The sequence below is a fragment of the Phacochoerus africanus genome, chromosome 8 (genome assembly GCF_016906955.1).
Source record: "Phacochoerus africanus isolate WHEZ1 chromosome 8, ROS_Pafr_v1, whole genome shotgun sequence".
NCBI classification, from domain to species: Eukaryota; Metazoa; Chordata; class Mammalia; order Artiodactyla; family Suidae; genus Phacochoerus; species Phacochoerus africanus.
The window spans coordinates 166,758,674-166,772,857 of NC_062551.1; the positions used below are offsets into that span (position 1 = coordinate 166,758,674).

Consider the following 14,184-nt stretch of genomic DNA (forward strand, 5'->3'; position numbering starts at 1 on the left):
GCAGCTCTGGCCACGCCACTCCGTGGAGACCTCGGGCACGAAACGTAACCATTTCCTTATGGATAAACCAGGGATTCTAAGGGTATTTGTCTCGTGCTGTGAGAACTCAATGAGACAATGCAGGCTGAGTGCCCAGCTCCCAGTCATTGGCCAGCTGTTATCATCCCGAGCATTAGCCCCAGGGCAGCGGCTCACGTCTGATTCAGCTCTGTGGTCCAGCGCAGCACTGCCCGCGAGTGGGAAGGGGGACACGACGTCCATCTGGGCTCCTCCACCGCCCTCAGCACCTCTTCAGGCACGTCTTCCACCGCCTTCGAAGGACTGTCTGCTCCCGCCACCCCTTCCTGTGTCTCCCCACCTCTGTCAACTCCTCTCTCTTGGGCAAATTCTATCTGTGCCCCCCACCCACCGGGGTCAGCTCACAGGGCAAACTTCTTGGGGTCTCAGCCCCAGTAAGACGAGGAACCCAGACAGGCTTCCCTGTGTCTCCCTCTGTGTCCAAGAGAAGTGTGTGTGTGTGTGTGTGTGTGTGTGTGTGTGTGTGTGTGTGTGTGTGTGTGTGTGTGTGTGTGTTTGTAGGGGGATAAAATTTAGGAGAGAGGACCCAGTAGGAAAGGGAAGGGTGGAGAAGTGTGTGTGTGTGTGTGTGTGTGTGTGTGTGTGTGTGTGTTTGTAGGGGGGTAAAATTTAGGAGAGAGGACCCAGTAGGAAAGGGAAGGGTGGAGAAATGGCCAAGATGCCTGCAGAACGGGGAGAAGCCCCTCCGGGAGGGCCAGATGTGCATTGAAAGGGCTGGGACATGCCAGCCTGTGCCAAGCAAAGCACAGGCCCTGTCCCCTCTCCAGAGCCCGTCAGGCCCCAACAGCCTGGCCCCTGCCCATGCACCTAGAGGGAGTGCAGGTGCTGCTTGGAATGGCACAGCTGGGGCTATGGAGGCGCCAGGCTGGTCTTCACAGACATTCTATCGCCTCACCTTTCACCCACTTCACAAGATGCAGCAACGTGCTCGGGGTCAGGCAAGTAGCTGTGCCAAGATGCGAACGTGGGTGTCGTGACCCCAAGATGGGTGTTCTCCCCGCTACACTCTTTATTGTCATCACCGCTGTTCCCACCTCAGGAAGTCTGGGGGCCTGGGGTCAGGGACAAACGGGGCCTCCTGTCCACCCGCCAGGAGCTCTGAGGTGAGTTAGGGGTCACTTGCTCCGGCTGGTGCCCTAATTCCCATGTCACAGAGGGGACTAAAGCCCAGAGAGGTGCGGGGACTGGCCGGAGGCACACCCGGCTGCGGGGAATCTGAGAGGGATTCAACTTCAGGGCCTGGGCCTTTGTGTGACACGAGGGTCCCTCTCTGAAATACCTCACGTGTTGAGGGTCCCACCTGCAACCGCCGTGAAGCGGTAGGGAATTCGCTTATGATCTCAAGCCCCCTTTGAGAATCTGACAAAAGCTCCGGGCTGGAGGGGGCAGCATCCGCCTCTTTCCCCGCCTGAGCTCCTTCCTGGGGGAGGGAAACGACTTGGATTTGGGGACACATGTGTCAGCTTAACCGGTAGGAGATGAAAAGTCACAGGCAGCCGCACTGTTCTCTCTGGCTCTCCGCTCCCCTGCCGCGGCCACACCCTGGTCCCCGAGCCACAGCCCTGGTCCCCGCTCTGCTCACCTGTGCCGAGAGCACTGATGCTCCCCCTGCCCCAGCAGAGTAAGGCTGGCATCCTGTGCTTGGGTCTCAAGCCTCAGAGAGCCTGCGTTAGGGTGGTGGCCACTGGCGCTGCTATTTTATTTTTCCCACCTGTCACTGTCCCCGGGCAGAGCCTCCGCAGGGAGTCCAGGAGGAACAATAAGGACAAGATCTGGCCGGGGCATGGCCGTGTCCCCAGGTGCACGGTCACGCGGACCAACACAACCACAGTCTCTTCAGAGGAAAGCTACGGCTCCCCGTCCAAGAAAAATCACACACATGACATCCCCCTGCACTGCCCAGGGCACGGGGCCCTGAAGGCGAGGGGCTGTGGGAACCTGAGGCTGAGACTCTCCGTGGGGGCAGAGAAGGGGGTGAGCCCTGAGTAGAACCCCCGTGAACACTGACCCCGACGGGGTGGGTGGACGCAGAGCAGCGCGGAGGAGACGGGACACCCATGGGAAGAGCGACAAGGAGAAGCAGGGAGGGTGTGATGCCCGGGAGGACCCACGGCCATGCCTGGACTCATCATCGCTGTGCCCCAGGGCACGTGATCTTGTCCAGCTCCCTCCCCCATGCGTAACGGGGGCGTCAAGACTACGTCCCGGACCGTTGTGACAGCGAATGAGGAGCCGTGCGTCCGACAGCAGCTGGACACACATGATGAGATTTCCATAGACTTTGTCTATTATGACTACGCGTGAGCAGCGCAGAAGCCCAGGGAGTGAAGCCGAGGGTGTGGCTGGCGACGTGGAGGCCGCAGAGGGGCCAGAAGGCAGACCTTCACACCTTCCATCGGGAGCCAGCTTCGCCCTCCGGTTCCCCGCAGGAGAGCAGTGGGCGCTGGAGGCCTTCCTGCTACTGCAGGGCACTGCCCAGCCTGCTGCCAGCACACAGCCCCGAAGGCCTATCCAAGCATGGCCCAAGGCCTCTCACATCTCATGTTTCTGGCCCACATGTCCTGCATTGTGCCTCCCTTCAATTCTGGCCGCTCCTGACCCTGACACTCAGCGTAGAGGCCTAGGAAGCCAGCCAGTGACGCTGGCCCTGGGATGGTCAAACCTCTCCTCAAGGCCCCTTGTGAGCTGCAGGCCTGGTCGAATCCCTCCTCCATTAACGTCCCTGCCTCAGTCAAGTCTGGACCCAGCTCATCTGTGTGGACCTGCCAGCTTCCTGCTGATGTAACTTGTTCTGCTCTTATCCGAAGGGGGAAGAGTACGGGGAAGAAAACACCTCCCCACCGGGCTCCGGGGCCTTTCCCGGCGCCCCTTCCCCTCTCCCAGCCCCACCCCACCTCTGCTAGGAAGGAAGCAGGCTGCAGCCAGAGGTCTGCGAGTGGCGAGAATGACCACGGGCTGGCTTTCTGCAGCCAGGAGTAGGGCAGGTGGTTCACTCCTGACCCCTGCTGCTACTGCCTGAGGACAGGTCCCCCGCTGTCACTGGGGTGACTCCAGGAGACACTGCCTGCATTGTGCCTCCCTTCAACTCTGCCCGCTCCTGGCCCTGACACGCAGAGGCTTTCCACTGCCCGCTGCCATAGCTTGGCAGGATAATTAAGGGCACGGGTCTGTTAGATGTTTGTTCATTTGTTTGTTTTTCTTACTCAAAAGGAGTTTATAAGCCAGTGGGAAAGACAGGCCTGTGTACACATATCTCCATACAGGTATAAGTACGATGTGAGAAAGAGCCCCAAAGAGGTTTATAACATCTGCTGTACTTGTTTAAAATACATACACCGAAGACATGGCCCTGAAATGTTCAGATGCATAAAGCGGGAGGTGGAGCAAGGTGACATATGCTAAGAAAACTCAGTAAACGGAGGACGAGCTGGAAACGAGGGCTCTTTACAGATGCAACCATTTCAGAACTGATGATTAACCTGGGTCAACCAACCAACAAGAGCGTGAGCGAATGTCATCTATAAGCCTTTCACATTTGTGCAGATACAGTCTCTAAGATTTCAGGCAACAACCCTCAGAACACTGACGCCCATCACTCAAAAGGACACCTCGAAGAACACCTGGTCTACCTCCCAAAGACACCACAGCCCCAAGAGGCTGGATTCCTGTCCAACAGCTTCCCCCGACGGAGCCCCTTCCTCCCCAGCGCTCAGCCCTGCATCCTCAGTCGCCCTTGACCTTTTCCTCCCCGTCATCCCCAGGAACCAACCACCGAGTCGCTGGCTTCTGCGCAGATCCAGCCCACAACTGCCTCCTTCCCGACGGCGTGCTCACACACCTGCTTGAGGACTGGGCTGCCCCAGTAATTCTGCGGGTCTGTTTCCGAACCCCAACGACTAACGCTGGATCCCTAGGAAAGTTCTTTACCCTTTCTAAGTCCCATTATCCTCTACAAAATATACAAAATATATCCTCTACAAAATATAGGAAATAAGATCAGTTCCTTCTTCATGGTGTTTCTGTGCTGTGACAATTAAGAGGCACACACACGATATGTTTGGCACACAGTCAGCTCATTAGCTTCTGCTGTTATCCGTCCACAGGACGAAGCCCAAGCTCCTTGATGTGACTTTGGCTTACAGACCCTTTTGCCGTCTGTCCCTTGTCTACCCAGCCTCACCTCCACCACATCTGTGAGGGCTCAGCCCTGAAATCTGTGGGGCCAGGGACGAAATTGCAAATGGATGACCACATACTTCGAGTCTGAATTTGAGAGTCTGAATATGGGACAGTTGCTAATCAAGGTATCAAGCTGCTAAATAAAACATATTCCATCTTCCCTTGAAAAATGACCTGGAAGAGGCCAAATCTGAATTAATTCTGATCCCGGGATATCTGTGCTGGACCACGGAGTGGTGAGAGCTACCCCAGCCTGCCTTGCCGTCGTCCCCTTCCCACCCTGGTCCCCTCTCACACCACGAGAAGTATTGCACACATGTGTGCAGGCCGCCCAGGCTGCACACCCAAGTTCGGCTCCACAGCCTCTGCAAACAGCCCTCCTTGGGCTCAGAAGTATGCACAGGGAGGTGTGTCCTACCCGAGAGAGGACAGAGGTGGACCGGGCACGGCTAGGTCCCGGCAGGGAGGGTGGGCCTGCGGTGGACCTTTCCCTTGGAGCCTGAAGAGAGCCTCAGCACAGCAGACAGTGGCCTCCTCAGAAGGGGACTGCCACCTGCTGCCAGCAAACCGCGTCAGGCCTCGTCCGTGCCCTGTCCCGCTTGCTACTTCTAGCTGTGTGGCCAGGAGCCGCACTGAGAATCTTCCGCCAGCCGCGTGTTACCGAGAAGGAAAAGGAAGCTCAGAGATGGGTGCTGAGGCAGAGGAAGAGACTGGCTTCCATTCCTGATACTGAATCCAGTGCTGTTTCACCGACCTCCGCCACCCGCGGGGAGCAAGGCGACAGCGGCTGTGCTGGCTGGTCCAGGAGCCCGCAGCCCCTGCAGTCACGGGGCTGCTCCCTTATACTCCGTCTGGGAGCTGAACCCCGCTTTTCCTGATAAAGCCCTGGGGCTGCATTTGGGTTTGGCCATGACAAAGAACACTACAGCAAAAATCTCTGCAGGCGGAGTTTTCCTGCCTTTGGCTGACGGTGGCTCCTGGTGCCGTGTGTCACTTCCTTTCCAGAGAGCTTGTCCCCATCTACACCCCGACTGGACGCCCTTGAGAGCACCTGTCCCGGCTCTCTTGCCAGAACCATGCATTATAATTTGAACACAGTCACGAAAGACGTGATAGGTGATAAGTAGCATCCTGTTGCCTTCACGTGACTTTTCTGCCGGGAAGGTTAGACACAGCTCTCGTGTTTACTAGTTATATTTCCTTCTCTGTGATCTGTTCAGGCTCCTGCCCATTTTCTGCTGGGGTCCTAATGGGTTTCTTGTCAACTTGCATGGGTTTCTTTGTCTTATTTCTGAAATACACTTAAAAAAAACATTAATTTTTCTTTTTTCTTTTTTTTTATCTTTTTAGGGCCACCCCTGCGGCGTATAGAAGTTCCCAGGCTAGCAGTTGAATCAGAGATGCAGCTGCCAGTCTACACCGCAGCCACCGCAGCCACAGCAACACAGGATCCAAGCCGCGTCTGTGACCTACATCACAGCTCACGGCAATGCCAAATCCTTAACCCGCTGAGCGAGGCCAGGGATCAAACCTGTGACCTCATAGATACTAGTCAGGTTCGTTACTGCTGGGCCATGATTGGAAGTCCTCTAAATATACTTTTCAAAGTTTTGTGCTATCTAGTCTTTTGGGGTGGTTGTTGTTTAAATTAAATTAAATTTTCATATATTATCAAATCGGATTTCTCCTAGCACTCTCACCCCTCGAAAGTTCGCTTCCCTCCAGAGATGTGCTTTCCATCTCACTTCCTTCAAAACCCCCTTTGGTTGTATTTTCACATCTTACTTTTTAGTCCATTTGGGATTTGTTTTGATGCGTGCTATGAGGAGAGGGTCAAAAGCCTTTTTGGAAGCTATATTTGGAAAAAGCAATGAAGAAAAAGAGGAGTCGGCTTGGGGCCGGCGGCAGTGTGATGCCGCCAGACAAGTGAACGCGGCAGGGGCCAGGGACTGTTTGGTTCTCATTTCTTTATCAAGGAGAATGATCTTGGAACCGCAGCAAGAGGATCAAACGTGGCTAAGAGGAGAGCGAGGCCCAAGAGAGGCGAGAGAAGAGCAAAGGGACACGAGGGGAGGGTCCGAGTCTAAAGGAATGATCTGGGTGGGGGGCGGCCTACTTGCGAGGAAAGAGCCCCGACTGAGAGTCAGAAGACCTGGGTTGGAATCCTGACTCTGCCTCAAGTCCCTGCCGTCCTCTGGGCCTCGTGTCCACATTCACTTGTGGGTTCATGCCAGCTCTGTTCCAAACACTGCTGGAGGCGATGGGCTTACAGAGATAAACAGGAGAGTTTCTGGCCTCCAGGGGCTAGACAGCTAAGAAAACCGTTAAGTATAACAGAGTGATGAGTGTTGCTATTGGGGTTCAAAAGAGGTGCATCTAATACATCCGGGAAAGAGAGAGACAAGACCTGGAGCTCTGACACCAGGCACACCCTCTAGCCCAGATCATGCAGTGCTGTGTGGTAGAGTCGGAGTTTTATCCTGCAGGCAGCGGTTCTCACACTTGAGCCTGTATCCAAATTACCTGGAGGGCTCATTAAAACAGACTGCTGGTGGAGTTCCTGTCGAGGCGCAGTGGTTAACGAATCCGACTAGGAACTATTGAGGTTGCAGGTTCGATCCCTGGCCTCGCTCAGTGGGTCAAGGATCCGGCATTGCTGTGGCTGTGGTGTAGGCCGGCGGCTACAGCTCTGATCAGACCCCTAGCCTGGAAACCTCCATATGCCGTGGGTGCGGTCCTAGAAAAAACAAAAAGACAAAAAAAAAAAAAAAAACCCAAACCAAAACAGACTGCCGGGGCCCGCTCCCAGGGTTTCTCACTCCGTGTCTACAGTGGGGCCCTAAAATGCATTTCTGAGACCTTTCCAGGCGATGCCACCTTTTCCAGGCGATGCCACTGAAGCGAGAAGGCCTTCTGAGAACTGCTGCGTGTGAGCAACAGGGACCCATCAAGGGGGAGTGAACCAACCAGATGGGCACTTCCGGATGATTCTCTCGGGTACAGATGTCGGGAATGGATGGGAGGGAGGCCTGACTGGATGCAGGGAGATAGGAAGCTGCTGAAATAATCCAAGGAAGACATTTTTCAAAGGAAGAACCACAGGCTGGAGACTGAATGACGGATACAGAAGGCAGAGGAGGTAGGGGAATCGAGCAGCCTGCCCGAGACCTTGGCCATGAGTTTGTGCAAATCAAAGACTACCCCGAGAATGTACCAGTGTGCCCAGAACACAGCAAATGCTCACTGAACAGCTGTTGACAAGTTCACCTTGAAGGGAGGTGGGGTTGAGCCCATTGGATCTAGCATCAGAAGGTCGCTGCCGCCGCCGCAGAGGGCTAGGTTTGGAGGACAGACTGGAGAGTTGAGACACAGAAGGGAGAACCTTGGAGATGTATCATGGCCAGGGGATGGCTCGTCCCAGAAACTTGGACAAGAAGGGAGAGCACCAGCCAAAGAGGGGGATTTCAGTTTGAGGTGCGAGAGACCTGGGTAAATGCACAGATGTAGGAGGAGGAGGTAAGGTAAGAGATGGGTGGAAAAAGACAGCTCCTGATAAAGGTGGCAGGAGGTGGCATCCAGAGCGAGGAGAAAAGTGACCGTGAACAGGAGAGGCGCAGAAGGGCTGGTGGAGGATGGATGGAGGAATGGATGGCGTGCAGGTGGGTTTTCGGGTTGTGGGGGGAAGTTGAGAGTTCTTGACTAGGGATGACCCCGGTTTTCCCTGCAGAGCTGGATATGAGAGCTCTGGGGACGGAAGGTTCTGAGAAGAACCGTGACCAGGGACAGGACAGGGGAGTGGCACCGCCACCAAGGCGCCATCAAGGTAACACCACCAGGCGTTGCCATCTCTCCATGTGGGACCCCTGGTACTGGACCGGCTGGATACAGAGGAAGTGAGGGAGAGAAGGGGTTGCCAAGTGAGAGACAGTATTGGAAACACAGGGCTCCAGTGACTTTGGTGATTGCTTGGGATTTGCTGAATGAATGAATTCATGAGTGAACGGGAGGTGTTACAGTGTGAGGGTTAAGGCGAGACACCGTTGGTCCCAAACGCTGCTCTGCCACTCACTGTCGCTCCCAGCGCTGGCCTCCCAGCGGTGTCGAGATGGCTGCCTGAGATGGTGCACGTAAATCGTGCAGCCCAGGGCCTGGCATGGGGACAAACTCGGGGAAAGGGAGCCCTTCTCTTTCCCACAGACCACAGCAGGTGGGCTGATGGACAGCGACTTCTAAGCGGGAGGCTGATGTGGTCAGATTCATTTCCCAGGGAGATTCCTTGGGCCGTCAGAGCTGGGTCTGAATTCAGCTCTGTCACTGACCCGGTTGTGTGAACTTGAGCAAGTGACTCATCTTCTTTGAGCCTCTGTTTCCGAAACCCCGAGATGAATAGGGTCATGATGAGACCTGAAGGAAGGAGTCCCAAGAAAGCTCGCGAGCACCTGAAATTCACACAGAGCTCGCTTAATAAATGATGGCTGCGGTGAGGACGGAGGAAGCGGGACGAGGAGGACGAGGAAGAGGAGAAGCAGTGCTCACGATGAGTAGGGGGCAAGGAACCAAGAGGCTGCGGATGGCAGGGAGGAAGAGGAGCACAGGCGGTGACGGCGTGAGCTCCAGTCCCCGAGCATCTTCTACGGGGCGGAGGAGCAGTGGGCAGGATGCGGGGATGCGGACTGCGCAGGGAGTCTCCCTGGTCCTCGCAGGGGATGAGGGGTGGGTAAGAAAGAGCTGTGTCCACTGGAAATGGCAGCAAGGGACACGGTACCCGAGGGAGCTTGTCTCAGACTTGGAAACGAGACCGTGGCGTGAGGACCATGGAGCTGGCTCAGCGGAGGCCTCGCCAAGCAGTAGGAGGCCACAGTGTGTGCCAGCCTCACCATGCTTTTTAGGTGCCTGCACCACCCCAGAAGCAAGGTGGCATCCACACTGAGCTTCTTCTGGACAGAGCCCGACCCAAGGCGCCACAGCCCTCTCAGGCCTGGAACGGAGTGCAGGTTTAGGTGCAGAGGGACCTTCCACCCCCGTCTCAGGCCTGGTCCCATAAGGCCTCAGAGGCAGGGAGCTGCTGGCCATTTGCCCTGTGGATTCCCAGACTGTGAGCGCACAGGCGAATGCTTCGCTCCCTGCTGCGCCTGGGCTTAATTCCTAACAGCAGCAGCCACCAGCAGTGGTAATAAAATGCTAACTAGTATTAATAATGGCCATAGACAGACCTTACTAAGGGTCAAGTACTATGCCAGGTGCTTCGATGTTTCATCTTGTTTAATTTTAATTTTTTTTTTGGTCTTTTTGCTTTTCTTTGGGCTGCTCCCGCGGCATATGGAGGTTCCCAGGCTAGGGGTCCAATCGGAGCTGCAGCCGCCAGCCTCCGCCAGAGCCACAGCAACGCGGGATCCGAGCCGCGTCTGCAACCTACACCACAGCTCACGGCAACGCCGGATCGTTAACCCACTGAGCAAGGGCAGGGACCGAACCCGCAACCTCATGGTTCCTAGTCGGATTCGTTAACCACTGCGCCACGACGGGTACTCCTAATTTTAATTTTTATATGTTTTATTTCTTGTCTTTTTAGGGCTGCACCTGCGGCACATGCAGGTTCCCAGGCTAGGGGTGGAATCAGAGCTGCACCTGCCGAAGCCACAGCAACGTGAGATCTGAGCTACATCTGTGACCTACACCACAGCTCACAGCAAGGCTGGATCCTTAATCCACTGAGCGAGGCCACGGATCGAACCCGCGTCCTCATGGATACTAGTCGGGGTCGTTAACCACTGAGCCACGACGGGAACTCCGTGGTGTTTAATTTTTAAACCAACATTGAAAGACGGGTAGTACAACTCGGGTTTTAGAGACGAGACCAAGTCTAAGGGGCCTCGGTGATTTACCTAAGGCAACCCAGCTGACAAGTGACAGAGTCTAAACTAAAAACCAAGACCGCATGACTCCAAGGCCCGAGATGCTTTCTTCGCTTCATCCACAATGTCTCTCAACGCTGGGGGCCTCTTCCCCATGTGCATGGATGCAGGGCCCTGGCCAGCCTCTTAGACCGCCCCCCCTCCTTCCCCCAGGACTGAACTACAGCTGGAAGGTCAGGCTTGGGCCAAGGCTGTCCAGGGGCCAACCCCCTAGCCCTCTCCCCTCCCTCTGCTGGGCTGGAAACACACCCACACCAGCGCAGCCCAGGCCTCCGGCTTTGGTGGCAGGAAGACCAGTCAGAGGCTGCTCATAGTAGGGCCAGCTTTCCAGTTTCACAAGTCAGGATGAAGAGGGGGAGGCGGCAGCCAAGGAGATTGGGAAGGCAGCTCCCCGGGGCCTCTGAACTGCTGGGTTACCAGCATCCTGGGGCGAGGTGGGGGAGGCTGGCAGAGGGTGGGGACACAGCATGCGACTCCGCCTCTCATGCATCCTATCCTCTCCAGACCCAGCGCTCCTTCCTCGGGACAAGGGATAGAGCGGGGACCACGCAGAGGGCATCTCCAGCCTTCATCACGTGCCTGGAGGAGGATGCTCAGGGCATGGCACTGCATTAGGACTCCAGTTTGGGGACCGTCTCTCCCATTCGACTAAGTGACTGTGGATCAGAATTAGTGTTTAATTCATCTTTCTGTTTCCAGGGAGCCGCATAGGGCCAGCACAGAGAACACCCACTGATGCCTGGCGAGGAGTGTGTGTGTGTGGAGGGTGGCACCAGATGTACCTCTGAGAAGGATGTCACGTGAGCTGGAGGCTCCCCCTCTCTCCAAGCACCTACACTCCTGTGCACCTCCACATCGCTGGCCCCTCCCTCCCTCCTGACCTCAGCTCCCCAGCTTAACATCCACGGGTGCTCTTCTGAGCTGCCCCGCGCACACGAGGCCCGCTTGATGGCTTGGTCCCCTGGGACATGAGAGATTGAGGGCCTCGAGAGGTAACTTGTTGGAGTTGCCTGTGCTATTGCCTAGTGAATCGGGAAGTCAAATAGCCACACATGGTGAAGAGGAGAGCGGCCGCATGGCTGACTCTAGCAAGGCTGTTCTGGGGTGGTCAGCCTCCCTTTCCTCTCTCTCTCTCCTTCTCTTACCCTCTCAGGACTCCTGGGCACCCGGAAGTTACACATGCGGTGAGCAACTGCTCACATGGCAAGAGGCGGGCCGCCACTGCAACTGAGGCCAAATACCTGTTCCAGTCCTGCCCAGCCAGTCCTTGGCCCCACACAGAGCTGCCTCCTGCCAGAATTCTGCAGGTGAGGCTCAGACAGGTGCCGAGCACTCTCCAGGAGCCTGGGGCGGCAGGGTTAGAAACATCCCTGCTGGAGCAGAGCGAGCCTGCAGCTGGGCGCCAGACAGGAGGGCACGGGAGAAGCAGCCTCTCCCGCACTTCCCTGGGTCTCAGATGCCAGAAAGGTGCAATCCTGTGTGGGAGCGGTCCTGATGGCACCAGCCCTGGGACGGGGGTGGAGAGGGCACCGGAGGCACTAGGGCACTAGAGGGAACAGAAGGGCCTGGGAGGGCCCACTCTGCGTGCCGGGAGTGGTGAGGCCATGGGTACCACTGGCTCTCCTCTGGCAGCTCACTCTAAAGGCCCCAAATAATTTTTGGGGGGGCAGGGATCTTTTTAGGACTGCACCTGGGGCATATGGAAGTTCCCAGGCTAGGGGTTGAATCGGAGCTGCAGCTGCCGGCCTACGCCACAGCCACAGCAATATGGGATCCATGCCTCATCTGCGACCTACACCGTGGCTCACGGCAACACCAGATCCTTAACCCACTGCGCAAGGCCAGGGATTGAATCCTAGTCCTCATGGATTCTAGTCGGGTTCACTACCGCTGAGCCACAACGGGAACTCCTAGGCCCAAACCACCTTTACCCCTGGAGCCGGGGATGGAAGTCAGAAGACCCCTCCCCAGCCCCCTCCCCTTCCCACTCACACCCTGAACCCCAGGAAGGGGACCTCACCAAGGACCACAGGGCTGGTCCTAGATCCCAGGCCTGGCCAGGGCAGGCCACAGACTTGGGCACGGTGAGCGTGTGCCCGAGCCCAGCCCACACCTCCTCACCCCAACCGCCCAGTCGATTCCTCGGGCAGGCCTGCCCCCAAGGCCAAGGCCAGGCAGTGCGCTCCTGGGTCCTGCTGGGAAGAGTGAGGCCCTGCTGCCCGCTCCCTGAGCGGCCCGAGTATCCTGAGTCTTGGGACCCTACCTGGCTTTTCTTCTTTCGTTCTTTACTCCCTCGGATAAATTCTAAGAGTCCTGAATCATCTGACCTTGGCATCCTTGGAAGGAACACGTGGCAACACCCACCTGGCTGACCCTGACCCACCCTTTGGCCTCCTGGTTTGGGCGGCCTGTCCCATCCCCATCTGCCCTGCGGGAAGCAGGAGATGGTGTCTCAGCCAACTGCAGACCGTTCCTGGTGGCGGCTGGGCACTGGGGGGTAGGAAGAGCAAATGAGCTCTGGGCCCTGACCTCTGGGAGTTCCCTTGACAGGTGTCCACGCGCAGAGCAAAGGATATGCCAGGAGGAGGTGGGCACGTGGGCAGATGGGCAGAAGGCTGGGGGAGGAAGCAGCCCCCAGGCTCTCCGGGGTTCACCAGCACAGACCCAATTTCCTCCCATTTCTCCCTTAAACGTGCCTACCTGTGACCCCAATTCTATTGCCTTCAAGAAGGGTGCTGAGGACAGTAATGTCTCAGGAAACAGAGGGGGGGCCCCCTCAACCCCCGTGGTGCCTGCTGAGCGTGGGCAGCGGGTCTGCTTGCAGCCGGGGACGGGCTGAAGCCAAAGTCTCCTCCCCTCTGGGGAGCCCGGCTGCCACATTCGGCCTGGCTCTGAGCTGGGCTCCCCTGTCCCACTGTCCCGCATACCTGAATTTCTGGACCTGACTTCTGTCTTCTCTCTCGCCTGCTACCTACTTGACACTGCCTGTCCCTGGCCTTGCTTGGGAAAAGGCTGTGGAGTTAAACCAAATTGCACTGAGACTTCCGTAGGCGGGAGAAGTTATTCCAGCCCCCCGGCTCTCTCTAAGCCTCCAGGAAGAACTGGCTTCTTACTGTAGGTGGAGGGCTGTCTGTCATCGGTCCCCTCTGGCAAGAGGCTTGGGTGCTGGAAGATGAATGGCCTGAACTCTGCAGAGCCCCTCCTCTGGGGTGGCTGGTGACAGCTGATTGAGGGGAGGTGGGGAAATGAGCCTGGACATGTTGGCCCAGAGTTGAGAGACAGAGGACTCAGAGGAGACTCGGGGAGGCCCGCTGGGCAGCGGTCAGATCCCACCTGGCCATGGGCACTCTCCAAAGACTTGGGCGCTGGCCCTTGTCTGCCTAGCATGGTGAAGATGGAATCGGACTGTTCCCAGAGCGGAACCAGCCTCCCTGGGAGGTTGGGGGCCCAACCGCAAGTCAGCGGTAAGAGCATAAAGCGGAGGGAGGCAGGACTTATGGGTTTGGGACCTGGCACCCTCAGGTCAAGGGGCCTGCTGTCCCTGTGGAATGGCCCCAGGGTCCAAACAAGGCTGGGAACGACTGGGGACCCACATGACCAGAGGCAGAGAGACCTCGCAGAGGGTAAGTGGGCTTGCGGGGCAAAGGCAACGTGAGGGCGGGAGGTTGTGAAGCTCAGTGGTAACACTGGCCTAGCCAGGGGAGAGCTTCCCCTACCCAGGAGCTAAGGGACGGTCCCACAGGGGCTGCTGAGGGGCTGAGGAAGGACCTGCAGCCTGCGGAACTGAAGGCAGGTAGCAGACACATCAGCTCCAGGCGTCTGGGCCGGTGACCTTCCCGTCTCCCGCTTTCTGGGAATTCTCAATGCTTCCTTTTGTGTGTTTTAATTCTTTTGGCCGCGCCTGCAGCAAGTGGAAGTTCCTGGGCCAGGAACTGAGCCGGAGCTGCAGCTGCAACCGACGCCACAGCTGCAGCAACACCGGATCCTCAACCCACGGCCCCCAAGGGAACTC

The 14,184-nt window shown here is 57.0% G+C and overlaps 1 protein-coding gene across 8 annotated transcripts in view; it reads right to left on the reverse strand.

The window, feature by feature from the left end:
* Positions 1-14,184, reverse strand: part of ST3GAL3 (ST3 beta-galactoside alpha-2,3-sialyltransferase 3) — a 225,438-nt gene that overhangs the window by 10,042 nt on the left and 201,212 nt on the right. The gene's annotated exons all lie outside the window — the stretch shown is intronic.